We start from the raw sequence: 14,462 nt of genomic DNA, 5'->3' as shown, positions 1-14,462 counted from the left end.
CTGATGCTTTGAGTTTTGGTGCCTGATCCTGTTACAAGCTACCAGAGTGGTTCTCAATCCAAGTTGCAGGGGTCTGTGTTTGGTAAGAGGTGATGCATTACCTCAAACCAGCCTGCTTGGCTTTTGATGTGCAGCTTCAGAAACTATGAAATTCGTGCTTCTGTGTTTGTTCCCTCACATATGTATAAGCTAAGGATGAAACAGAATCGTGTTGTAGTACTGTTAGTTATTCTGGAAAGAATGCTTTTCAGTTGCAAAGCAGATGTCTCATGCTTAATTGGAAACAGAATTCTATCTTAGGTTAAGGACAAGGGCAGTTAAGGAAATTGGTCAGTTAAGTGCCCCTGGCAAGGCTGTGTGGGGAAAAAGACAGAATCTGTCTTTCCTCATACAACAGCAAGGTTTATTTCACTTTTGTCTGAATTAAGTAACATAGAGAATTAAACTTCCATTTCTCTGACCTGTTAGGAAATGGAAGTTTCCTAACTTGATTTTTTGATATTACATTTAAGAAATCTTATTAACTATTCTTTCAACCTTTGTGCTGCACTTCATACCTAGTGACAAGAGAACGTGGAGCTGGTGGGGAAAATGCATTGCTGCAACCAATCACAAATGCCACTAGTGTTTTCTTACTGTATTTTTCACCTGTCACAACAGGGTTATAGTATAACTGTGGTTATAGTATAAGGTTATACTATACTATAGTATAAGGTTATACTTATATTATAACTTATACTATACTTATAACTGTGAAGTCAAGGATGAAACTTAATGGTTTTGTTTTTCACTGTTCCCCAAGTGCACTGTGTGGCAAAGCAAGGTTTCTGAAGACTTGCAGCACATTTTTTCACATTACCATTCCAGAAAACTAAAATAGTGCCAGAAATACCAACCTTTGCAGTTACAGAAAGTTAGTCAAGTAAAATATTTGTTTATTAGTACAAGTGCACAGGTTTGTTTGTGTGCTAATAAATAGAGTCCACATTTGTCTTGTTTGAGTGCTACTCACTTTGTTAATTCATCATGTGCTCAAGCAACTTCTTTTCATCACCACTGGCTTTCTGTCTTTGGTGTCAGAAAGTTCTGCATGCTGAAATTACTTTCTTAATGGAACTGCCTAGATTATTATGATTTTACAGTTTTCAAAATCTGGAAGTAATCCATAGGTACCCTGCTTATGATTTTCTTTTGATAGTTTAGTCTCTTTGGAGCAGGCTTTTCTGTCTGCACTTTCTATTCCAAATCTAGTTGGATTTGGAATAGAAAGTGCTCTTTGGTACTTATTATTACACTGCTTCTTAGGAGTCTGGGTTAGATTGTGGTCCTTGTTCATATTCTGTCTTGGCAAACTTTATCTTATTAGCTATACCTGATCTACTTACACAAAGAGATGTGGAAAGATTTTATTCTGGAGGGTGAAGCACTGTTCAAATAACTTTTGGTCTGAGAAGTTTAAAGAGAACTTAGAGGTAAGGTAGTTGAAGCCACAGTAATACTTCTGGTGTATGAAACAATGCACTAAGAATACACAGTTCATGTGCAACTTCCGTGAGATCCTAAGTTTGCAGAAGGGATTAATTCATGATAACTTAATTTTTCATTCATTTTTCAGATTGTTTCATTAAGTAATAATGAATGTATCTCTGTAGAGTTTATTCAGATGGTAATGAAGCAAACTCTTCCCACAAGTTATTACCAATCAGGCTAGAATCAAGTGTTCAGAACTATAGGATAGTGACCCACTCTTGTGTTTTGCCTTGTTTAGTCACTGTTTGTGCCACTGGAACAGCTGGGCTACTGCAAATACCCATCTACAACTTCCTCAGGAAGGAAAGTGGAGATGCAGGCACTGATTTCTTTTCTCTGATGACAGTGACAGGACCTGAGGGAATGGCATGAGGCTTTAGGTTGGAAAAGGTTATTCACTCAAAGGATGATTAGGCACTGAAACAGGCTTCCCAGAGATGTGGTCACAGCACCAAGCCTTGTCTGAGTTCAAGAAGTTTTGACAACACCCTTGAGCACATGGTATGATTGTTGGGCCTGTCCTGTGCAGGGCCAGGAGCTGGACTTTGATGACCCTAGTGGGTTCCTTCTAACTCGGGATGTTCTATGATTCTATGAAATTCATGGAATACTACTTTTCTGGGGCATATCTTACCTATTAATTTACTAGAAAGGTAATAGACTATTTAACACTTAGTAAAAATTGCATGAATTTTTGCATTATTTAAAGTGCCTGGTTGTCTAGGCCTTTTTCATATTAGTGAAATCTCTCAAATGAGAATCTCAGCTGACCTCATTAATACAGTTGGGCACCAGGTATCGGGTAGCTGGAAATTTACAACTTGGGAAATTCTAAGAATTTCTTTCCTTTATATGCGATTTAGCTTAATTCAATGGAAGAAGAGAAAAATGCAGTGGTTTGTTCATAGTGCTCTGTTAAACTACTGGAATGTTCAGAAACAGAAATATCTATGAGTATGTATCTAACTCATACAGTTAGAGTGTATATATATATATATATTTAAGTCATTAGTTAGAGTATCTAACTCCTTAGTGATGGTATTAAGTAGTGCTTAATCTGGATATCCATAGAAAGGAAAAGGCACATACTCTAGCTCCTTCAGTAGTATAGTGCTTCTTGTTAGCACAAGTCTTAGCCTTCTGCACTGGCTTGTACCTAGCTATCCTTTTATAGAAGGCTTTCACTTGCAGGTTTTTGGAGCGCCTGTGCAAGAGAACCAGCTTGTGTTCTGCAGTCTGAACAGGTCATAGCTTCTCTCATGCTTCTTAGAGTGGCCCTTCTGACAAGGAAAATTTGGCCACTGTTCTCACTGCATTGAGCAGGGGCAGCTTTAGTGCCAACTTGATAAAGCAATAAATCTCTTTCTCTCTGGACAATAGTCTTCTATATGCAGCCATCTGGGGGCATATCTCTCCTGTTTCTGAATGCCTGGATTTAATAAAAATTATTAATTAGATGAGAATGTGAAATCTGTGTTGTCTGTCAGATGTGTACTAAAACATTCAAGAAAGGCAGAATAAATAGAGATTAATTAAATAAATTGTCAGAAGTTCTTAAATGTAGCCACTATTTTCCTCTTGTTCCTACAGAGGCATATCTTGTCAGTAATGATCATGTGAAAAATTACATCCACACGATGTTATATAACTATGCATAGTCTTCAGAAATTTATGTCCATAAATGCGTTTTAGGTTTCAAGACTATAGAAAGCAGCTTTCAGGAAGAGCTTCCAAGCAAAAAAACAGATTATTAATTAAATCTAGCCTCTGCAGCTCCATAATAGTTGCTTTCAAATGAACAATAGAAGCACTTTAATAATAATAAATTTTTTTAAAAAAATGCCCTGTGCCAGTAAAATGCTGTAGTGGTAGAACTAATGTTCAAGTTGTCTCCTTGGGAAATAAAATGTGAGGTATTTTCAATAACTAATTGAGCTAAAATTGTGAGCCAGTCTGAGTTGTAAACTGCCTCCCTGCTCTGGAATCCTGGAAAGTCAAAAATAGCTGCTGCTTCTGAGCAAGGGTCAGATTGTGTGCTGCTGCTGGGACAGAAAGGGTTACACCACCATCACCATTAGCAGCTGGAGGCTGGTCTGATTCTCTCTTCAGCAGCAGTATAGATATGACTTCTCCAGAGTTTTCTAATCTGTACCACTTCTTCTGGGAAGACCAGGAAGCAGTTTTCCTGGTATTTCTGAGAAGTTATGGCTTAGTTCTGAATAACACCCAATGGCATTACTTCTTTGCCATAAGAAAAGAGTTAATCAAAACCTGAAATTTTAAATTTCCACTCAAGTTTATAATCACCTCTGTGTCTGGAGTGCTTCAGTCTGTGGAAGACTCAAATGTTGGAAGCTACAAGACATTCAAGATCTTGCAAGTGCAAGAATCTTGGAAAAACAAACTGGAACCAGACACAGGCCAGACAGTTACAGAGCCTTTCCTGGAGCTACCAGGTGGCAGCTTGCTTGGCACTAAGGAATTGTGCAATGCTGAAGGAATGCTTTTCCCTACCAATTACACCAATTCGTACCAATTGAGGAGGAAATGCAAATGAGTACAAGGGAATGATATATTTAGCATTGGTAAGACAGAGGCACTTTCTACTACAGGACTACAGGACCCAAATAGAAACTAGAAATCAAAAATGTGTTTTTTCATCAAATAAGGAAAAAAGTCTGATCATTGAGTAATTAAGATGTTTCATAGCAGTTTGCACTGATGATTTGAAACTAACAGTAACAATAAATGAGGAAAATACGTTAAATGTCTTGTCTACCTCAAATGGAGCCTAGTTTTTCTGATTTTGCATTTTCTTTCATATTTTATCTTGTTAATAAAAAATTCAATAGATCCTAAACTTGATTTTGCAGAGTGGTAGACGTAAAACTAATTTTCTTTATTGATATTTTGGTATCTCTTTCTGATTAACAGAAATCGGTCAGAAGTAACTTAAATTTTGCCATATCCTGTTCAATGTGATGATGCAGGTGTCTGTTGCTTTTTGACAGAGAAAATAAATTTTATTCTAAATGAGCTTTAAGTCTTTTTCACACAAGTGTGAAAACTAGAAAAATGGGATGTGGTTACTTTGAATGCTGGAGTCTAAGTTTCTAGTAAAAATAACAGGAACTGGCATTGCATTGAGTGTCATAAAAAAAAAATAAAAAATTTACTTAGACCAGTGTGGATCTTTCCCAATTAGTTGCTCAAATAGTGCTTGGAGTAGTGAAGTAAGGAGTTTCCTAGTGGCATAACTAGAAACACCTTGCACAAGACAGAAATGCTGTGCATGTGTTTTCATGCCGCTTTTCACTATATGTAATCATCTCTGCCTCGGCCAAAATAAACACAGACATTTGGCCAAGCAGAATTCTTAAATACCCCACCAGTAGCAATTTACACCTATGCTGAACTTGCCTTACTCAGCTGCACCCAGGACTACAAAGTGCAAATAGAAAACGTGATCACTCCTGCTTGTGGTACAGGAGATTGTAGAGCTCTGCACTGCTAAATATGTGGATTTACCAGAGAGATTACACTGACTAGACACAGAAATAAAACATTTTAAAGCTCTTAACTCCCAGGGCAAACTAATATTCCCTAATGGAGTGTCTAGGGGCAACATCTTACTGTTGATTAAAGCAATAAGGTCCTTCAAATGTTTATAGTTAAATGGTTGTTAGAGTAGTATTTTATACTTAATTAAGTAAATCGCTACTGTTTTGCAGTAGTTTATTGCTCTGCAGGGAGATGTGTGTATGTGTATATATATATAAAATTTTTTTTTTTTCACCACAACTCTGAAATGTCTAGGATGCTTGTTCAGGATTTTTTCAAGTTGATCAGATTTGTCATGGAAAGACTGTTGGCTGTTTTTGGAGTACCACATGAAATACCTATTGCAGATTAAGTTCTAGATTGTATCTTAACAAGTCTTTATCAAAATGTCTTGTAAAGAGGCAAATAACCCCAAAATACGTCAAAAGTGTATACTTTAAAAAAATATTTGAACACTAGCAAGCCAGAATTGAATTCTGAAATTCTCACAGTGGAAATCTAAAAAGAATAGTTTAGATGTACATCATCTTTTTAGATTTTATGCTATGTTTCAGCTTGCATGAATTACATAATTTCAATATTAGGACACCTAAATAGGTGATAATAGAGGTATCCTGTTCAGGTAATCAATGTGCTGCTTCTCTAATCTGCTTTTGTAGTCAGAGGAAAACATGTTAGCATCAAAACTCCCATGGAACCAACTTTCAATTCCAATTTTTCTCTACTGAAAAGTGCGGGACTGCCCTAATGGGCCATGTATGTAAGGCTGGAGTAGAGGAATTCCAGGCTGAAATGGTGCATCAAAACACCTCATATGTGATGGCTGTAAGTTCACAGTCATGTCTGATTACATGACTATGATGTGGGCAGTGGAAAAAATGGTTGGTAGTGCCTAGGTTTGTGCTTTGTGACCTGTTAGAAACACTACATTTGAAACACTTTCCATCTGTACAGGACTGCTACTTCATAACAATCTACAGACATCTGAGAATGTTGGTTTTCTAGTTTCCTCTATGTATCCAAGAAGATTCTGCACCAACAAAAGTCTTCAGTGTTGTTGGACATTCTTTCAATTCAATCCCCAAGTGTACGATCTGCAATTTCTACGCTGTTGGCATGGTCTGGTGCCTAGGATGCTCCTTCTGGAGCCGTCTCTGACCTCATGTGTTTACAATACAGGGAAAGCTGCACTTTCACTTCTCTACACACTTAGCAATCCTTCCCCATATGCTTTAACAGTAGTATTAGAAAAACAGCTCAATTACATGGCACCCTGATGTGACTGCATGCTGCTTTCTCACGTGGTTGGAAAGCCAGAGAAACTAATAAGTGGAGGAAAAATGATAGAGGGCAAGGAAGGAGGAAAACCTGTATGTATAATTAAAAGAAATGAAGAGGATAAAACCAAAACACACAGAAGGAAATAGAAAAAAGAGATGAGTGAAGTTCCCAGACAAAATGCATTGCTAGTGTTTGTGTCATAGTTTAGTGCTGGTAAACTAACTTGATTTCTTAATTTCTTATGTGTTGATGTTACACTTTTGGCTACTGACTACTTGCTAATGGTGCTGGTTGTGCTTTAAGAGGACTTGAGGCCATTGAAGAAATTTTTTTGTTCCCTGATGGCACTTGAGGGAAAAATGGAGGGAGTACTTTCAAATAGATGTCATCCATCACTGTATCAGCATTTAATAGAGAAATATTCTGCACTTAGGAAGGAATTAATGTGCCAATGTAGTGACTTCTTTATATACTTTTACATAATTTAATTTTGTTTATGCACCTACACAGTAGGGAGAGATTCTCAAGTGGACCAGGTGTAGCAAATGTATTTGTACCTGCTGTGCACAAGGACTTCAAGTAGTTTCCATACTACTCAAGGGTGTTTTAGGAGATGTTGAACAGGTTTTTGGCCTAATAAGGGAAAGTACAATGAAGGTGGTGCACAAAGTCCCAGACTTGGTTCATAGGCATAACATTTGGGATGGATACATGTTTTTCTGGAGAGACAACTCTCTGTAAAACAAGCAGCTGGAGTGTATGGAGCTCTTGGAATGACAATGAGACTGGCTAAAGAGAACACTAAAGATCAGAGGGTGATAGTGGTGGATTACAGGCCAGCTACTCTCAATGAAAGTTGATTAAAATAGCAACTCTGTGACATCTATGGGTCACAGATCCTGATTCTTGGGGAGGAGTGAAGCTTCCTGCCAGTCGGATGAGTAACATGGTGGGATGGAAACAATCCAGCAAACTTCAGAGAGCTTTCCTGTAGATATCCTGGGTGTTGCACTAATGGATGTCCAGTACCAATGAAAAATTGTCTAGGAATGTGGAAATGGCAACTCTGGCTGTAGTAACGGTCATACAATGGAGCTCAAGATCCTGAAGGGAGTGAGGATATCTCTGGACTTCTAAGAGCAAACTTTGGCTTATTTGAGGAACTGGTAAATGGGAGGCAGTTTTGAAAAGTGAAGGGAGCCTAAGAAGGCAGGCAGATTTTAATGGAGCCTTTTCCTGATGCAAGAGTGACACATCCAAGTAGGACAAAATGATATTGATGAATTGGGATACCAGCTATGCTAAGTGGGGAACACCTGACTGAACTTCATGGCAAAAATATCATGGTGGAAGCATGAACAGGTTATAGTGAAGGAGTTACAGAAATATCAAAGCATGTAGGGGAAGGGTGTAGACATAGACAAGGGCTTGTGGAATCTGATGTTGCTTTCAAAAAGCTCTGTTAACAGTAAGGGGCTGGACAAGGATCATGAAGAGCTGTTGAATGTGGGCACAGGTAAGGCTGATATACTCAGAGCTGCCTGTGCCTCAATGACCTGAACTGTGTGCTTGGAGGCACGACTGGAGCAAGCAAAGAGCTACCAGCAACGGATGAGCATCAAGAGAGGGATTCTTGTGAGAGCTTGACCTGGACAAATCTGGCTGGGCTGGGCTTCTGGACTGTGTCTAAGGGTGCAGAGAAGATCTGGCTGATGCCTTGAGAGCAGCTTCTCTCTGTGCTATCAAGCCTTACCAAATGTTTGCCATTTTTGACAAATGTAGGCATTTTCAGGCATGGGGATGGTAGTTGATGCCGTGGCAGCTTTAGTAAGGTGCTAGGCACTGGCTCCTGTGCTATTTTTGTATGTGCTTGGGACTCTGTAGTCTGGGTGGGTAAAAAGCTCATTGCATAGCTGGGGTGAGAAAGTTGCAGTTTAATGGGTTGCACTTTGCCTGGAGGACAGAAGCAAGTGGGATCCTCTTGTATTTTAACATGTCTTTCAAGGACCTGGAGGAGATGATAGGATCCAGTGTTGCCATGTTTGCACATGGCTGCATACTAAGGTGTGATGAAGCAGCTTCAGGGGCTGGGCTGCTGTCCAAAAGGAACTGGGCAGGCTCAAGAACAAGCCACCATGAACTTTTGAAATTGAACAAGGACAAACATTCAGCCTCTGGGAAGGGAGGGTACCTTGCAGAGATTCAGACTTGGGACTGCTTGTCTGGGTAGCAGCTCTGTTGCAAAGGCTGCGGGCATGCTAGTAGGCAGCATGACCACAGCCAACAAAGATAGCAACAGCATGCCAGCAGCTTGGAAAAAGTGACGATCCACAGGTATTTGGCACTCACTAGGGCTCTTGTAGACCACATACTGTGCCCAGGTATGTCATTCTCCTCTCAGAATCCAGTGCCGAGAAAGTTGTTGACAAGCTGGGACAAGCTTAGTGGTCAGCCAACAAGGCCAGGGATGGAGTATGTGTCCTACAAGGAGAGGCTGAGGGAGCTGAACTCAGTTGACCTGGAACTGGTTGGAAGGAACCACATGGGTCATCTGGTCCAACCTCCCTGCTCAAGCAGGGTCATCCCAGAGCACGTGGCACAGGATTGAGTCCAGATGGTTTTTGAATATCTGCAGTGAGGGAGACTCCACAACCTCTCTGAGCAAACTATTCCAGTGTGTGATCACTTGCACAGTAAAGAAGTTCTTCCTCATATTCAGTCAGAACAAAGCCATCAAAAGGCATGAGATGCCATCAAGTGCAGGGACATGGACCAAAGCTTGCACAAGTGATCCCCATTGCAATATTGTGACCCACAAAAGAGACTTACAAATGCTCTGGAAAGGAGATACCATTAAGTGAAATGCGACTGAAATACACCCCAAAAAATTAGAAAACTGGGACATTTAGTGACTACAAGAAAATGGTCTGGGAGGAAATGAGGTGCCGTGCAAAGGACCAAAACATGCCAAAACTAACAGATGCTGCAAAAGCAGGGGAAAAAATAAAGGAGGAAGACACAACTTGGAGGGGAAGATATGAAAGCCATGGCATGGATACTGAAAAAAAAAATCTTTGACAAAGTCAGAGCCGTCAAAAGGCATGGGATGCCAGGAAGTGCAGGGACATGGACCAAAGATTGGCCAATTGATCCCCATTGAAATCGCAAGATTTCGTTTCCCTTCCTGAAAGGAAATGAATTTTTCCTTGAAAGAAATCTGTCTGCTGGACCTGCTCCAGAAGCTCAATGCCTGTCTTGTACTGAGGAGCCCAGAACTGGATACAGCACTCCAGGTATGGCCTCTCTAGGCCTGAGCAGAGGGGAAGCATCACCTCCCATGACCTTCTGTCAGTGGTTTTCCTGATGCACCCCAGGATTCTCTTGGCGTTCTTTGCTCCACAGGCACACTGCTGGTACATCGACAGCTTGTTGTCCCCCAGGGCCCCCAGGTCCTCCTCTGCAGAGCTGCTTTCCAGGAGGTTGGCTCCTAGCCCCTACTGGTGCATGGGTTTATTCCTCCCCAGGTGCAGGACCCTGCATTTGCCACTGTTGAATTTTATATGGTTCTTCTCTGCCCAACTCCCCAACCTATCAAAGTCCCCCTGAAAGGCCGCACAATGCTCCGACATATCAGCCACTCCTCCCAGTTTGTATCGTGAGCCATGATGGGGGAGTACAGGGGAGCTGGGCCGGAGCCGCGGTGAGGGCTGAGGTGGGCAGTGCGCGGGGGACTTCCCGCCTTGGCCGGCGGGCGGAGCAATCCGCCTTTGGGCTGTGCCGCTGGAGCGGGCGGGAAGCGCGGCTGCCCGGTCCCTGCGCTCCTCGGGCTGGGCGCGGGGCTCTCGCCGCCGCTCGGAGGAAGAGGAAGTGGCCGCGGCCCCCGGTCGGGCTGAGCGGCAGCGGAGCCGCCGCCCCGGGCTGCGCCGCACAAACTTTGTGCCGGGCGGCGGGGCCGTGTGGCGGAGCGGCGCTGCCCCGGCACCTCCCCGTCGCGGAGCCGAGGGGGGAGCGGCCCCTGAGCGTGGCGGGCGGGCACGGGCGACAGCCGGAGTAGGAGGAGGAAACGCTGTCAGCGGGGCGGGCCGTCTACGCCCGCCGGGCATCCTTCAGCACCACCGGGCTGCGCTTCGCCCGCTGCCTGCCCCAGGTACTGTCGCGCACCCAGCCGGCTCGGCGGGCAAACTTGGTGAGGGGGCGGGAGGGGGTTGTTGCTGGGCAGGGTCTGCGCGCCGGAGCGGGGAAAGCCACTCCGGGGCTCCGACTCGTCGTGGTCCTCTGGCTCTCGAAGTTCGGAGCGGGGCGCGGGCTGGCCGGCGTGCCCGGGTTCGGAGGGGCTGCTGGAGCCCGGCGCGGGAGGGCACTGCCTCCCGCCCGCTCCCCGGCCGGGTTCCGGGCTGTGCAGCTGCTCCAGCGGGTCCGCTCGCTGCGGTCCTGCCGAGGGTCTGGAGCGGAGTCCGCCGGGCGGGCGGCGGGGTTGGCGGGCGGTGCCGTCCTGTCAGCCCGTGGGTGCGGAGACTGCCGGGCTCCGCCGGGCTGCCTGCGGCCGGGGCGGACCGGAGGCGGCATCGCCAGCAAGCACTTCCAGCCAGTGGGATGGTTATTTGCGTCCAGCCCCCGCCGCGGTGAGGCAGAGCGGGAGAGGAGGGAGCTCTGAGGGGAGCCGGGTGAGCGCCCGCCTGCCCGCCCAGCCCGGCGCCGCTCCTCACATGCCGGGCACCTGGAGGCGGCGGTGCCGTGCCATCGTGTGGCTGGCTGGGGTCTGGGATTTTACAGTCGCTGTTTTCCAATTTTACTGCCTTTTCAAGTTCTTGATGTTGTTTCAGCACGGTTTTCTTACAATATAAAGAGGCAGTATGACCGCGGTTCAGCATTTTTATGTCTGAGTGTGAAATACATCTCTCTTCTCTCTGGTTTGTCTAAATTCTTGTCGAAACAGCCTCTTACAGCTGGTGTATTTCTGGAAAAGGGGAATTTAGTTGAATGGACTTTACAGTTCTTTGATACTTTCGGCTTAGTCAGATAATTAATGGGAGACATTTGTTCTCCATTACGCCTGAGCGTGCTTCCCTCCAGAGCGCTCCCAGCTCGGACCAGAGATCGAACTGAGCCAGAGGCTGCTGTGTGGCAGGACAGGAGCGGTGCTGGAGTCTTGGTAGGGGTGGCTGTTGTGCTAAAGAGGATGCTGTATTTAAAATAATAAAAATATAACTATACCAGAAAGAATGTTCTATAATGTTTTCAGCCAAAGTTTGGAAGCTGTGGTCTGATTTTATACTGCTTCAATTTTTATTCCCTTTAAAAAATGTATTTATTTATTTTGTAGGAGAATAACCTTATCAAGATGTAGCTGGCCTCTAGCTTACCAGGGGAGATCTTTTTATACATCTGCTTTTACGTTTTATTTTTAATCAATCCAATCCATTTCAGATCTTGGTATTGAATAACAAGTTAGTAGCAATAACCCTTTTTTTCACAATGCTAGTGGTCACATATGTGTATTTAATTTCTGTTTTTTCTAGGGAAAAAGAAAAGTCTCAGAATGAAGGGTTATTTTAGGAATCTAGCTTAACCTCAAGTAAGTTACATTAGACAAGGGGCTTTCCACCTCTTGAATGTTGGCATTCCCCAGTCTGAGAATGAAGCATGAAATGAGTATATACAGCTGTGATTAAATACCCTAAGGGAGTTCTGAGCTGTGGTACTGGGAAACACAAATACCATATTGGGTATAATGAACTGGCCTCAGACTCTGTGGTGGAAAAGCTGGGGTCACAGACTTGTGAAGAATAAAAATCAAAGTTGATGAAGTCTCTATTTGAAGTAAGTAAAAAATATTCACATAACTACTATTCCATCCCTAAGTTCATGTGAGATCCCAGAGCTTCACACCTTGCACTAGTGATTTGCTTTACTTTTTGCCTTCATCAGGCGGCTGGGGTTCTACTCCAAGGCAAACTAGCAAAAGGCAGTAAACATAGGACTGTCAATTCTGTAGTTTTGTGTTTTACCATGGTTTTACTCACTGTCATTAAGCAGCTGTGCATGCATTGCAATATGCATCTGTTTCTCATGCCTGTTCTCTGTGGGTTCCAAGTGGTGTGGGGTTAACTTTAAAAGAAAGTTGGATTCATATCTAACATTCCTGTGCATGCTTTTGTCAGGTTAATTCAGTCTTTATTTTTTAATCTGCTGTGATTTCTCTTTATGTTCTTGATAATAGTACTCTTTCTTAGCATCCTGGTAGTCTCCTGTTGTCGCATGGAGGCAACTTGCTTGAACATTTGCACATGGTATTTTGGCATAAATTTTACCTGTGGATTGTTCAGTGACATTAACACTTTGTTATCTTGACCAGAAATACACTGCCTAAAAGTATTTTGTAGAAAGATGTAGTATTATCTGCATCTTTTGCTTTACTGAAAGATGATGTCGTGGTATCACCAAGTACTAAATATTTTGGATGAATGTTACAGGGTGATGTGGGTGGTGTGGGAAGCAGGTGTCTCCCACCAACCTGCTGTTCCTCACATTGCTCCCCACCACTAGCACAATGCTTGCTTTAATCCTCCACCACTTCTCTCTGATCCTGCTTGCTCCTCTTCCTCCCACCCTGTTGCTCACGTGCCCACACACACCCACACAACCCAGCTCTGTTTCCCTAGAGGAGTTTAAGCGTGGCTGGTGGCAGGGAGCCCACAGAGGTGGCCTGGTGGCTTGCAGGGACAGCACAGGGCAAAGTAAGCGTGTTATGCAGGGCAGCAGAGTTGAGCCCAAACTGGTGATGTGAACGCTGCAATGAGAACAATAGCACCTAATAAGAGTTTGTTGAAATCATGTTATCATGCTGGCGTGTTATTTGACAAGCTGCATGCTAGTGCTGTGCTTTCTTTGTAACTTGTGTTTACAAGACCCGTCAGGGTAGTCTGTTCTAACTTCACTGAATCCATATCATAGTTATCCATGTATTACTTTGCTTTCTTCCTGAAGCTTAGAAACTCTGGAAGCTAGCAATTGTCTTAATTGGCCAATTTATGTTTTTCTCTGTTTTTTTGTGTAGTCAGTACATTTTCTTGTCTCCCTGGGAGACAGTACCAAATCTGATGAAATAGTTTGGTTTTTAATTCTAGCAACTGGGGCTGCAATTCATCATGACAGGTCTTCCAGAGTTCTTGGTATGAATCCAGATTAGTCCTGATTTGTGTTCTGCTTCTGTTGAGTTGTGGTATCTTTGGCTTCTCCAGCTTGTCTTGGCTTCTGGCACATTTCATTTTATGCTGGTGTTTCTTGATCCGAGACTGTTCCTCTGATGAACTTTGTTCCTGTCTCTTAAGCTCTCTGCTTATTCTACATTTCCTTCTTTCTTAGGTAATTCATCTCACTGTGTCTGGAAACCTTCTTATGAATTCTCATGTCACTCCTTGAGTTCAAGTTTCGCAGATACTCATATTGTAGTTTAAACATGTTCCAGACCTCCCCTGTACATCCTCAGGTTGCTCATTCCTGTTCATCTTACTAATGAATTCCTTAGTTTTTGAGATTTGCTTTTTGAAATTGAGAACCTTAATTGCAGATTTACTTGGACTGCTCTGCAGTTTAATTTAAATCAAATCAATCATAAAGGATAAATCTAGGATTATTCTTTCACCAACCTTCCTATAAGCTGAGATTTAGTTATCAGCCTCAAGTCTAAAATCCTGACAGCACTGGTCAAATTCATAAGTATGTGGTGAAAAAAAATTGGTCAGCTGTAACATCTGACAATAGATGGGACTGATTTATGGTAATTGTTCCTTGTATCTATAAGTTTTTCAAAATGTTTCAAATTGTTTGGTAAACATCAGTTACTTAAGCAGAGATCCCTCCATACAAATAAAAATTATTACATTATTTATTGAATATATGCTTACATATCATCCTGCATGGTAATACTATTGAAAAAAAAAAAAAGACTAAGTGGGTGTCTCTTAGTAAGGACTTTCCCTGTTAAGTGGTGTAATCTCACAAAAAAACCTGTGCAGTGGTAAGGAAACCTTACCTGTGCAGGGTGGGAAAAAGGAGGAGAAGTCAGGAGCATGGCTCTTTTCTGGGAA

At 42.9% G+C, this 14,462-nt stretch overlaps 1 protein-coding gene across 1 annotated transcript in view; it reads left to right on the top strand.

Annotated features, from left to right (window-relative positions):
• The first annotated feature begins 10,284 nt into the window (after positions 1-10,284).
• RFTN1 (raftlin, lipid raft linker 1) overlaps positions 10,285-14,462 on the top strand; it is a 96,113-nt gene continuing 91,935 nt past the window's right edge. The window contains exon 1 of the mRNA XM_041466761.1: positions 10,285-10,519. The gene's annotated coding sequence lies outside the window, so the exon portion shown is untranslated. The remainder of the gene's footprint in view (positions 10,520-14,462) is intronic.

The sequence above is a fragment of the Pyrgilauda ruficollis genome, unplaced genomic scaffold (genome assembly GCF_017590135.1).
Source record: "Pyrgilauda ruficollis isolate IOZ18807 unplaced genomic scaffold, ASM1759013v1 scaffold2, whole genome shotgun sequence".
NCBI classification, from domain to species: domain Eukaryota; kingdom Metazoa; phylum Chordata; class Aves; order Passeriformes; family Passeridae; genus Pyrgilauda; species Pyrgilauda ruficollis.
Note: the sequence above shows the minus strand (reverse complement) of the source record. Positions and strands in the feature narration are given on the sequence as shown.